This window comes from Ruditapes philippinarum, unplaced genomic scaffold, assembly GCF_026571515.1.
Source record: "Ruditapes philippinarum isolate M1 unplaced genomic scaffold, ASM2657151v2 ctg1161_1_1_1_1, whole genome shotgun sequence".
Lineage (NCBI taxonomy): Eukaryota > Metazoa > Mollusca > Bivalvia > Venerida > Veneridae > Ruditapes > Ruditapes philippinarum.
Window position 1 is genome coordinate 184,565 of NW_026860653.1, and position 13,852 is coordinate 198,416.

The 13,852-nt window shown below is 34.4% G+C and overlaps 1 protein-coding gene across 1 annotated transcript in view; it reads right to left on the reverse strand.

Moving 5' to 3' along the window:
- The window catches only part of LOC132712898 (intermembrane lipid transfer protein VPS13D-like), a 100,263-nt gene extending 98,156 nt beyond the window's left edge, over positions 1–2,107 (reverse strand). The window contains exon 1 of the mRNA XM_060695334.1: positions 1,974–2,107. The gene's annotated coding sequence lies outside the window, so the exon portion shown is untranslated. The remainder of the gene's footprint in view (positions 1–1,973) is intronic.
- Positions 2,108–13,852: the final 11,745 nt, after the last annotated feature.

The window sequence follows — 13,852 nt, forward strand, 5'->3', positions numbered from 1 at the left end:
TTCTTGTTGTATTTTTCCTGGGAATAATGTGATAATTCTTAAACCTTTAACTTTAGTTTCAGTATGTTCAAAATGTAACAATTAAAATTTATTATTAAATGTCCCCAGATGACACTTCCTAGTAATTCACTCCTTAATGCAATTGATAACATAGAAGTAAAGATAATGGAAGGTAGAACAGTATATTAATTTGTATGCATATTTCTTGAATAATTTAAGAAAGCAGATGATGCTTGAATATAATCTTGTATGGTTATGTGACTTAATTATTCACAGTTTGGATCAGCATCTGTAGTAAATTATCTGAAAATCAAAAATTAAGAAATCTCTTGAAGTTATCTTATTCATAAGTTTAAAATTTATTATGAAAAAAAAAACACATATAGATAATGTCCTGTTCTGTTTTGCTCCAATTACACTTTACTAATTAAAGATTTAAACCAACCTGTGAACCCTTAATCTACTCTTACATGATTGACATGAACAAAACATTGTAGAAAAAAAGTAAATTCTATAGGCCTTCATATATTTCACACTCCTTGAATTTTTTAATGTCTGCCTCCTTCATAGAAATGAATTTGAAGCAGTATGCCTCCAGATTTATATGGCTAATTTTCATGATTGTCTTTTTTTTTGTATTTTAAATCAAAATTATGTGAAGTGAACTAAGTAAATAATTTACACATTGCAAACAGCACTTGTAGCAATCCATATAAACTACCAAAAATTGATAAAAAAAAGCAAAAAAACCCAACCCCTTCCTGTGTTAGTCGTGTGGAAGAAATATGGCGATAAATACTGCAAATTCAGTCCTTAATTGTAGATAACATGTAGATTGTAAATTATTACTTTAATTTTTAATGATTTTACTTTTCTTAAAATCTCCGGATATTTTTGTCAAGTTTAAATTTCTGAAACACTTTTGCTCATCATTTTGCATGCAGCTTTAAAGAAACAAAACATTATGTGTGACATATTTTATGAATTTTTACCAAAAAAGTTTTACAAAACTTTAAACTGTACATTTTATATGAACTGCAGTAACCAATGTAACCCTTGTATCCATGTATCCCATTCTTAACAGGGGTGAAAAAGAATTGTGTTTTTAGGACATATCTAAACACTGATGAAAACTGAAATTTCATCAGAATACTAAAATATAAGGAAAAGAGTCAACTCGGCCCTATACCAACTCGGCACGGGTCAACTCGGCACGGGTCAACTCGGCCCACTTTACAAAAATATATATAACGTATTAACTTTGCTTTGCATGTTTTTAAGGTAAATGAATAATGAGAAATATCTTATTATTATATAATCACACTTCTGCCGAAATAAGTACATTTAGAATTGTTTTTTATTTATTTGTCTTGCAGATTGGATAAAATTAATATAGATCTAATAAAAATGTGTTTCCTTAGATGCATTTTGTTTGTAAAGAAATATTTAAAAAAATGAAACAAAAACGTATTTACTTCATATCATAAGCTTCTAATTAATTGCAGGTGGATGAAATGAATGAATGAGTCAATCATAATTATCACCTAATTAATCGGTATCCTTAACATACACACTGCTTGATAATAATAGCCTGTAACAATATATATTTCAACACATTGTTTGACACTGAAGGTATTTAAATTTACGGTTAAACCTACGTTACTCGCAATTCTACGGATAAGAAAAGCCTGTCTGCTGCTAGTTCGGAAACTGTCAATAGGTGTATTATAAATAATTACAATAAATAGTGATATTAATTAATAAATATTAATAATTGAAAAGTGGGCCGAGTTGACCCGTGCCGAGTTAGAATAGGGCCGAGCTGACTCGGGGGCCGAGTACGTTTTAGGGCCGAGCTGACCCGGATTCAAATATAATATTACCCCACCCACCTGATATAAGCATGCATTTTTCTGACAACCTTCGGATGAAAAGGACATTGCATGAATTTATTGTTAGATTCATTCGCTTACCTTTTACTGTAACACCGAAATTCGTCTTAACTGAACAGATATATTAGGAATTTATATAATTGCGTTTGTTTCGATTTTCATTTTCACGGTCAAGACGGTGCACCGGTAGAAAATGTTTACTGTGATATTTACAGAGGGGTCAATATCTATAATGCAGTTGTCATCGCTTCCAGCGCGGCGTATTTTAAATTGGAAATTCAGGTGTGTCACATATTGACCGGGTTGTTTGAAAGTCGGCCAAATCTAACAACAAACCCAATGTTACTTGTTTAGGTCTAGATCTATATAGATCTACAACTTTCATAATTAATCATTTAAGTCCGATGATACCTTTAAAAAACGTTTATTTGTACATGTACAAACACTACTGTAGACATAATCAATTTACCTCTATACGCTTATAGTACTATATATCTTTTATATATAGTATTATAAGCATTTATAGATACATAGACTGTGTCTAGTGCCTTAATATATAGTATTATTAAGCTGCGGTCTCACTTATTCAGTGTGGCAATACCACGTGACATTGACGTCATTTTCGGCATCATTTCCAAGACAAATGTTGCTCGATTCGGAAAAGAAAACAGCCGTAATTATTTTATTTCTGTACCAATTTCTTTGGGATATGCACCAGTCTACGGGGAAAAATATAAGCTTTCCATAGAATATTGGATCTTCGTCAGTATATAAGCCGTTTTATCAAACACTTTGCCTAACCTTGGAAGTTGCTTGTATTAGAGCGGGCTTCAGTTGCAAGCTATTTCGTTTTCTGGCGTTATCTGGTCTACGCCATAATTAAAAAGTAAGGTTTACATCAACCGGGAGTACGGAAGGCAAAACTCTACCTAAATATGTTCATATTTTTATTATGAATGACATAAATCTTACATTTTACTTCAATTGTCAAATCTGGCACCAGTTTCAAGTCGAAAAAAAGGACTAGGGGAGACCGGGGCGTAATGTTACATGGGGTAAAGCGATACATTTAAATTTTAAAACTTATTACGTCACATATGACGTCATAACAATTGTAGTTTGAACGCCGATCGAATTCGTATTGTTTTCATACTACCTAAGCTGAAGCGGGACTTAAAATAAAGATTAAGCAGCAAATCAACACTTCTACTTCTACGTAAGTAACTTTTGACTATTTTTTTGAATATATTAATTTTTTTCAATTATACCGTTTGTGATGATATAGCCCATGTATAAAATTTACATAATACATTTGTCAATAAGTTGCACAATAAATTGTTATTCTGATTACCTCGGATTTTATCCAAAAACCTGCCTAGTCTCGGTGATATCGTTGGGGGCAATGTGTTACTGTATGTAGGGGCAAACTGTTACAGTGTAACATTATGCCCCTATGTTTTTATCGAACAAGAAAATATTATAAATAGTTCTTTCACAGTATCAAGGGAATCTAAATGAGTGTTTTTTTACAATCTCTACTTTAATATATAAAAAAATAAAACCTATAGATTTCTAACAAAATATAGTTAGATCTAGATTCTTATCCTGAAAAAAAAATAAAAAAGAAAAAAAAAAAAAAAAAACACAAAGAAACAGAAGAAAAAACAGTAAAAAGCATGTAAATAATAAAATAGGATATATACGTATTTATTTCATTATTTATTTATCAATTCAATTTCGAATTTATGGATTTTTTTTCAGAATGGTACGAAATTACAAGAGATCAACACCGCTATGTAAGGTTTCCGCAGATGTTATTAAAAGAGGAATTAATGATGTAGTCATTTGCGGGCGAAGTATCCGGTCTGTTGCCAATGAAATAAAGATGAACCCTATGACATTGTGTAGATACATTAAAAAAGCTAAAGAACTTGGAACAGATAATGTTGAGAGCTTCTCAGAACGATCTTTTAAGCCAGTCTTCTCTGACATTCAAGAAAACATACTGAAAAACTATCTCAAGACAGCAGCCAATGTATATTTTGGGTTAAGTCCAAAGGAGGTACGAATTTTAGCGTTTGAATGTGCTGATGCGTTTGGTATTGGTATGCCTGAGTCTTGGAAAAGAGATAAAAGTGCTGGACCCGACTGGTTCTCTGGTTTTATGAAGCGGAACACAGATTTATCAATCAGAACCCCTGAAGCCACAAGTTTATCGCGGGCGACAAGTTTTAACAGAGCTAATGTAAACCTCTTTTTTGATAAGCTTGCAGCTGTTATGGATAGAGAAAAGTTTCAAGCTAGTGATGTATGGAATTTGGATGAAACAGGGGTTACTACAGTACAAAAGCCACGAAGTATAGTAGCTACTAAAGGTGTGAAGCAAATTGGTTCTATTACGTCTGCTGAACGTGGGGAGCTAGTTACGATGTGTGCAGCTGTCAGTGCTAGCGGCAATACAATTCCTCCAATGCTCATTTTCCCTCGCGTTAAATTCCAGGACCATTTCATCCGTGACGGACCAGTCGGATGCATAGGTGCAGCGCATTCTTCAGGTTGGATGACTCATGACAATTTCTTGAAATTTCTGAAACATTTCGCTCATCACACCAAAGTAACGAAGGAGAAGAAAGTTCTCCTTCTTCTTGACAACCACGACTCACATCTTCATATTGATATTCTGAATTATGCACGCGAAAATGGGATTGTAATGTTATCATTTCCGCCTCATTGCTCTCATAAGTTACAGCCCTTGGATAGGTCAGTATTCGGTCCCTTCAAGAGATATTTGGCAAGTTTTCAAGACAGTTGGATGCGCAACAATCCCGGAAAAACTATGACCATCTACGACTTGCCATGTAGCATTAAAGAATGTTGGCCAAAAGCAAGCACTCCTTTAAATATTTTACATGGGTTCAAGGTTTCCGGTGTATACCCTTTCAACAGGAATGTTTTTAATGACTGCGAGTTTGCACCAAGTAATGTCACTGATCGACCAGCACCATATTCTATAGGCACGTCACATTTTACAAATCAGACAAGTGAAAGTCCGGAGCATCTTGCCACTCAAAACCAGTATGAAAATGTTGCTGAAAATCAAAGTAATGTTTTAATAGGTACGAACAATGACACAAGAACAAATGAATGGAAATTGATAAATAGATTTGTACAAGTAATGGGTAGAGAATTAAAACAAGTACCTGGAGATGGACACTGTCTTTTGCATTCAGTGCGAAGAGCGTTATCTGAAGAGAAGATTGCAAATATAAGCCATGATGAAATTTGTTTCAAACTTAAAAACGAAATAATTGTCAACAGAGGTTATTACACAGAATTTGCTGGTGGCCGCGATATCGTTTCTGATATTGAAAATTACATCACGAAAAAAGAGTTTAACAATGACTCTATAGATTTAGTTCTTGCAGCCCTATGCAATAGCTTTGGTGTTTCTACTATTATATACTTTTGTGTGCAAACCGAGGTGCAGATTTTTGCACATACACCCGGCAGAGAAGGGGTGATATTTAATGGTGACATTCATATAGCCAAGACTGGCCAAAACGGAAGTGCCCATTATAACTGCGTGGGGATTTGCCAAGAAAATATCAACAATACACCAAGTAGGACGCAAAGAATACAATCAAGCCAAGAATATGAATCTCCTCAATTCTCTCCAGAACATATAAGACCTCACCCAAAAGCAGCTCCAAGAAAAGGCACTGCTGGACGTAGAAAACGTAAAACAGCAATATTAACTTTCAAATCAAAGAACAGTACATGATAAACAAAAACAGAAAACAAATCTAAAAAGAAAATCAGTTAATAAGAAAAAGAAAGTGATAGAGTCCGATTCTTCCGAGAACGACGAGTGGTATTGTCTGATTTGCGTAGAGCCATATTCCAACAGTCGCCCCGGAGAAAAATGGATCAGATGTGTTACATGTAAAGAATGGGCGCATGAAGAATGTGCTGCTGTCTTAAGGGCCATGTTTTCACATGTCATAACTGTGACTCAGATTACAGTGATTGAAGTTGTCACAGTACTCAGTGTTTCGCCATAGAGGCTGTGACTGACATTTATTTATAGTTTCGTCTTGTAGCAATTATATTTTTAAAATGCATTCACACATTGTTATTTAGTTGAGCCTAGTCGAACATAATGATGAACTGATATGTAAGCGTATCATATTACCCCGTGTTATGTATAACTTTGCCCCAAATATCGGGGCAAAGTGTTACGGTTACTCATAATTTTTCATTTAACATCATTTACAAATACTTATAACATTGTTCAAATAAAATTCACTGATTGATTAAAGAGATGTTGTTTATTTTCAAAACATAGTTTATATGATACACACAATTATATTTAATCATTAAATATGAAAAATGAATAAAATGTAACGTTATGCCCCGGTTTCCCCTACAGTTTAAAGCCGATTTTAGAATCCGTTGCAAATGCGAAGCAACATGCCTACCGTTCTCTTTCTACAATTTAATTTTTTCATTGTTGATCTTTCACAGAGAGATTATGAAAAAAACTGATTGTTCCTTAAAGCAACAACACTTACTTGTATCGCAATAGTGCACGTCAAATCACGTAGATTTAGTCCTGTCGGAAAATAATGTTTGGTTTCGTTTTGAAGATGTTTAAAGTATTGCTCATCTTTTCCTATGTAGTTAAATTTGTTTTATTCTATTTTCACAATGGCGAAAATTGATAAGAAATATATGTGCTCTCAGTGAGAGAAAGAGTTAATATAAAAACACTTTTGTATGATATGGAAAGGGTTACACTTTAACGCGAGTGTTGTTAAGCTAAAGGTATTTTTCAGTTTATTCTGACAAACACTGACACTCGTGAATGTGACGAACAGGTTCTTCTGTCCTCAAAGAGAGACTTTTAAAAGGTATATTTTTTCTGGAATTGTTGTATAATAAAGTTCTATAGAGTTTGATAAACTAAAACACAATTTGAACTTGGAACTTTGCCTTGTAAATCTGATAGAATTGTTACTTAGTTGCATTGCTTATAATTCTCTATTTATCAAAAAGACCCAAAAATAGCCATGAATAAGAACGAGAATGGACGCCATGTGGAGTAAACAAAGTAGAAAATAGTTAACAGATAAATGATTTTACAAACCAACATCCATCGATCAAAATCAAAATTTCTTGAAACAAAACATTCAAACAAGACGGAAATAACAAAGATTATCAATAATTATATAAATATTTTACATTAACATCTGTAATAGCAACATCGGCAAGATCTATGACTGGGGTCCATATGCCACTGATGCGTCCCATTGAATAATTGATAGCTAACATAAGCTTAGTAAAAATTACGATTACATTTGAAGAGTAATTTCAATTCTTATCCTTCAACTGTCAAATGACTTACTTCTTTATTTAGCATATCAGATTAATTCACTTATTTAGTATATGCCGTCACCGTTTATCATGGTTTTAGATTTTAATGTGCGATCCTTTTTTTAATCTTAAAATGCTACAAAAAAGCCTGTTTAGGACATTTGCAGGTCATGCCGCGTGCAATAATCCATGCATTTACAGCAAATGGCCACATCGATAAGAAATAGTCCCAAATAGCCCTATCGTTTTTATTCAGTTGAAAGAGACATTATTGTTAAAAAAGTTCTACTCGATTTAAATGTTTTTCAAACCACAAATATTCCGTTCCCTTCCTCTCTTTACAATGTATCTTGGTGAGCTCTCTGATAAAGCTGAGTTGACTGATATAATTAACTAAATTTGTCAGATATGCAGTTCCATCAACAGAAATAAATGCAATTATAAAATAGATAGTGTTTAATAGTGTTCTTAAGTTAACGAAGTTATATCCAGTTCACGAAAACGGTTACCGTGGGTATGAAAACAGGATATAAAAAATATTTTTTATCAACGAGTGCCACTGTGTTAAAAAGCTTAATCTATCATACTAAAAGATTGCTACAGGTTCTTTATATATATATATACAAAGGCTCTTTACAAAAGAATAACATTTGACTTTAAAATTGCCCGCGTCGAGGCGTAACCCTTTTTTACAGCATACAAATCGAAGTGATCCGGAATGTGCACGTTCATTGGACAGGCTAGCTAAGTCAATTCAGAGCATGAAACATTTTCAATTTTGGCCGTTTTAGGGGAAATTTAGGGTTTTCTGTTTTCTATTCCATGTTTAGTATTGCTACATGACACAAATAAATGTTTCATAATCATTACCGTGAAAGAACAATGATTAAAGAGTAAATCAATTTCTTTACAAATACTGCAGTACAGACAACAATTTTACTACTTTTAAAATCACTTCAATATCGCAGCGAGGAAAAATTATTTAAATATTCATTTGTGTTTATGTAAATTGTATAGAAAATAAAAAGTTTTTCATGGTTAACATAATTATAGAAAGAGAACGGTAGGCATTTGCAACGGATTCTAAAATCGGCTTTAAACTGTAGTCCTTTTTTTCGACTTGGAACTGGTGCCAGATTTGACAATTGAAGAAAAATGTAAGATTTATGTCATTCATAAAAAAAAAATGAACATATTTAGGTAGAGTTTTGCCTTCCGTACTCCCGGTTGATGTAAACCTGACTTTTTAATCATGGCGTAGACCAGACACGCCCGGCAAACTGTCGCTCCACTTCAAAATTGTGGTGTACGGTAAAACGAGCGAACGGCATTTCCGAGATAGAGCGGAAGGTCGATTTAAACGCCTAATTGTAAGTATTGTTTATGTTTTTGTCTTGTTATTCATTTAAGTTGTATTTTTTCGAAAAACGGAAAATGTAGTTCCGTGTAGGATTAATTTAGGCTTCCAATGATCTAAGCTGTTACAAAAAGAAAATTATATTAAGCCCGGGAGAACTTTTCTCCCTGACGAAGCGAACGATGATTTGTAGAATATTGAACTTCCCAACCATTGAAATGCCATACCCTTCAGATTTCTTGAAAAAGTGTATTAGTAAATTATCAACCCGTAATAAAAACTTGTCCTTCGTGCAAAATAAATTACTCCTGAAGGATTTCTTAAATTTGTAAATCGATATTTTTCGAAAGTAGTGGAGCGAAAGGGCAAGAGATGGAGCAAAAGGTTCGATGTTGAGCGCAAGGCGACATTAATTTGACGTATTAGGAGGAGCGTAGTCTATGATTTTTTATATATAAAAGCTATAGAAGTTAAAATAGACGTGATCAAGTGTTGAGACCGATATACCTTTTAAAGACAACTAATTAAGTGTGATATCATTTCAACGACTATAGCGTTATAAATGTAATCACGAAGGTGTCACCTATGGCTGCCGTGTAGATTCCATTATTTATGTTCGAAATTTGATGAGGCCCGACCATTGAATCATACACATGTATGCATGGCATAATACAGGATGCCACTTATTCGAGATCAATCATGATTTTTCACACGGTTATGTACATTTAAAAACGTGTGTCCGTGCAAATTCGACAAAATCGATTTTTTTCAGTTCTACCGCGAACAAAATGTTTCCGAGCAGGTCAGTGTAACGCGATTGTTCACGCCAAAATGTTATTTTTTTTCGAAAAAATAGATATTCAAGGTGCAGAACATAAACAAAAATTATGCAAATGCATGGAACACATTAAATTAAGGATCACTACTACCGAGTTCAGTTCACAATGACTTTCTGTCATTAATAGCACTAACGTACCTGTCAGAGCAAACACAAATAAGCCCACGTTTTCATGAATTTGTAAGGTGAGGAATCGCTATGAAAATGGTTGACAAGGTGTCAGTCGTTATAAGGATATAACACGTGTTTCAGTTATGTTTCTAGATACTTCCTCCCTTATTTAGCATTGTTGTTTAGTTTTTTTTATTTTCCTCTCAAACGTGTAAATAGAAATTTCTACGATAACTAGGTCTATTATATTATTGATAATTTTAGTCCGTACACCGACTGAGCTCTGCCTTTTTTATTAACGTTCGTTTTGTTCATAGATAAACAAACAAAATATTTATTTTAACTTATTTTTTTCTTTAAACCAAGATTTGTACTGCAGTGATTTGATTATAAAAGTAAACATTTCTATTTACACTTTGAGAGGAAAATAAAAAACTAAAACAACAATGAAATTCATGAAAACGTTTGCTTATTTGTGTTTGCTCTGAACAGGTACGTTAGTGCTATTAATGACAGAAAGTCATTGTGAACTGAACTCGGTAGTAGTGATCCATTTAATTTAATGTGTTCCATGCATTGCATAATTTTGTTTCTGTTTCTGCCACCTTGAATATCTAACTTTTCGAAAACATAACATTTTGGCGTGAACAATCGCGTTACACTGACCTGCTCGGAAACATTTGTTGGCGGGTAGAACTAAAAATTTTCAATTTTTGTCGAATTTTGCACGGACAAACACGTTTTTAAATGTACATGAACCGTGTGAAAAATCATGATTGATCTCGAATAAGTGGCATCCTGTATTATGCCATGCATACATGTGTATGATTCAATGGTCGGGCCTCATCCAAATTTCTACGCTCCCTTCGCAGCTTACTGAATACACTCCCGTTACTTCAGACCGCTGCTTTAAAACGCGTCGAAATATCGGTCTGAACCTACAATTTTAGCAGAGGTAAGAAGTGAGCGATAGTGGAACATTCGACCGATGCGCGGGAGAGTACCAAATTTCGAACATAAATAATAGAATCTACACGGCAGCCATAGGTGACACCTTCGCGATTACATTTATTACGCTATAGTCGTTTGAAAGGATATCACACTTTATTAGTTGTCTCTTTAAAAGGTATATATATTTTCGGTCTCAACACTTGATCATGCCTATTTTTAACTTCCTATAGCTTTTTTATATATAAAAATCATAGACTTCGCTCCTCCTAATACGTCAAAATAATATCGCCTTGCGCTCAACATCGAACCTTTTGCTCATCTCTTGCCCTTTCGCTCCACTACTTTCGAAAAATATCGATTTACAAATTAAGAAATCCTTCGGAATAATTTATTTTTGCACGAAGGACAAGTTTCTTATTACGGGTTGATAATTTACTAATACACTTTTTCAAGAAATCTGAAGGGTATGGCATTTCTATGGTTTGGGAAGTTCAATATTCTAACAAATCGTCGTTCGCTTCGTCAGGGAGAAAAGTTCTCCCGGGCTTAATATAATTTTCTTTTTGTAACAGCTTAGATCATTGGAAGCCTAAATCAATCCTACACGGAACTACATTTTCCGTTATTCGAATAAATACAACTTAAATGAATAACAAGACAAACCATAAACAATACTTACTATTAGGCGTTTAAATCGGCCTTCCGCTCTATCTCGGAAATGCCGTTCGCTCGTTTTACCGTACACCACAATTTTGAAGTGGAGCGACAGTTTGCCGGGCGTGCCAGATAACGCCAGAAAACGAAATAGCTTGCAACTGAAGCCCGCTCTAAAACAAGCAACTTCCAAGGTTAGGCAAAAGTTGTTTGATAAAAAGGGGGGGGGGGGGGGGGGGGGGGGGGGGGGGGGGGGGGGGGGGGGGGGGGGGGGGGGGGGGGGGGGGGGGGGGGGGGGGTGGGGCTTTATATACGAACGAAGATCCAAATATCTATGGAAAAAGCTTATATTTTTCCCCGTAGACTGGTCCATATCCCAAAGAAATTGGTACAGAAATAAAATATTTACGGCTGTTTTCTTTTCCGAATCGAGCAACATTTGTCTTGGAAATGATGCCGAAAATGACGTCAATGTCACGTGGTATTGCCACACTGTTATTCCCGGCAGAGCCCAGGACCACCCCGGTAAGTTACCGGGATGATCCGGGACGATCCGGGGTGAAATTATTGTTGCGGTCACACTAACCCCACCGTAGGGAACGTGTTACAGTATCGCGTTTTTCGGTTACAGTATAGAATTTTCAAGATGGAGGATTATTTATGGGAAGAGATGTAGGTGATTTTTATTCAGGTCCATACTACTAGTAGTTTAGTTTCTAAAATATGTTTTTGTGCTTTGCTTGTAAGGAACAGAATCCGGTATCTAGTCATATATTTCTTCAGACCCTGCACCGCAGATTTATCTCTATATTGTCTCATAAATGTGCAGATTTGAAGGTTTAAAAATTTGAATCGAGAGACCAACGCATTTTTTCCCCATTCCGACATTATTTAAGCATGCCTAGATAAAGTAAATCTACAAAACGTTAGTCCTTTGTGTTTAGAAACGTTTATAAAAGTAAATGACCAGTTGAACCTATTTTCGTGTTGGTAAAATGCGTTTGAAAAAATAAACAATGTTACAGTATAGAGCGAGGTTAATTTTGAAGGGTTACAGCATAGACCTAGCGACTTTTATACAATTTTGTTACAGTTTATACCCAGATTCGGTTACAGTTTAGATACTTGCCAAATTTCAAACAAAGTTCGTGTATCCATTATTTTTATGAAATAACTCATTCCTTTCTATTTAATACATACTTGAAAGGTTGTATTACTTTTTTTCTTCAGCAGAATAGTTATAGTTTGCTATTTTTTTTACTTCAAGTTTCAGATTGAGACTTTTTGCAGAATAAGTAATGTCCTAAGTAAGGACTGTTTTCATGACAACAACAGTAACTTTTATCGAATTGTATTGAGGGAAGAAAGATTATTGCTGGACTTCATTACACATTATAATAATGCCTATTAGTAATAAAATAGAGAAAAAAGAATCCTTAACAGAAGTCCAACACGGAAAACATGAAAATGTTGTAGGATCGGTTTGATGGACGGTACTGGTTAACTGCAAGCTACCGTCCACGCCGCCTAGCACCGGCTTCAGTAGAATCCACATTAAACATGAACTGGTACACTTTAGATTTTTTAACATCTGTGGATGTGTTCATATGGCGGTTATCATGGAACCTTCAATGTGACACGTTATTGCCATTCTATGAAAAGCGGCATATTACCCTCAGGTTAAAAATTTCGTGTGCCCTAAACGAGAATACAATGAGTGAAACTAAATAAAATGAAATTTTGAGAACGGAGAAGTTATGAAGCCTGCATACCATAGATAAGCTGTCAAAAGACACACTTAACAAGCAGGCACTACCCTAAGAATGATTAAACAGTATATTTAAGTGAGCAATATTTCAACCTTAAATTTTATTTTAAGTTGGAATTTCCATCTACCATAATGTATTTTGTAAGTATTTAAAAGGGTTTGTTACGTTTGGCTTTCTTGGATTTTAAGTTTCAACGACCCTTAGGTCATGTGAAAACATTCCTGCTTTAGTGTAAAGAAAGACCCCAGAATCCCTTTGTGAAACATTTCAGACACGAGTGGGCACTTGACTAGAACCACCGACCTTCCGTAAATTAGCCCCCTTTGAAAAAAGGAATTTTCCCCACAAAAAAAACAAAGAAATACAAAGGTCCCTCAATGATCTGGATTTTCCAACTTTAAAAAGGCAGTAAATTTGAAATGAATAATTTGAAGGCCGAACAGTTAGTTCCCTTTAACCCGGGACTTCTGCTGCCAAACTTATTTTTTATTTTGTACTTCTAGTTTCTTTCGAAACAAAATTTTTTTCTCACTTTTAAGAGATTATGATGTTGTAAAATCTATTGTCTCTGGACGATTACCTTTCAATATTTTATTACTCTAAATGCTTGTTCTAAATATTTATCCCCCTTATATGTCCTCATCAGTCACTAAGAAAATGTTTATGTCTGACCTTAATTATCTCTATAACTTTCATATTATTTTCTTTTTAAGAAACATGAAAACTGCTATACAGAATGTCTGAAATAAGAAAAAACGACTTTTAATTTAATTTATAATCGTAAATACAACAACGAAGCATTCGAAATGACGCCATGATCATGATTTGATTTGAATGCTTTTAGTTCGAGACGAGAAGGGTCTTTAAACATTGCCTTTTTTTCAAAATCTATAATGTGGGTTTTCGT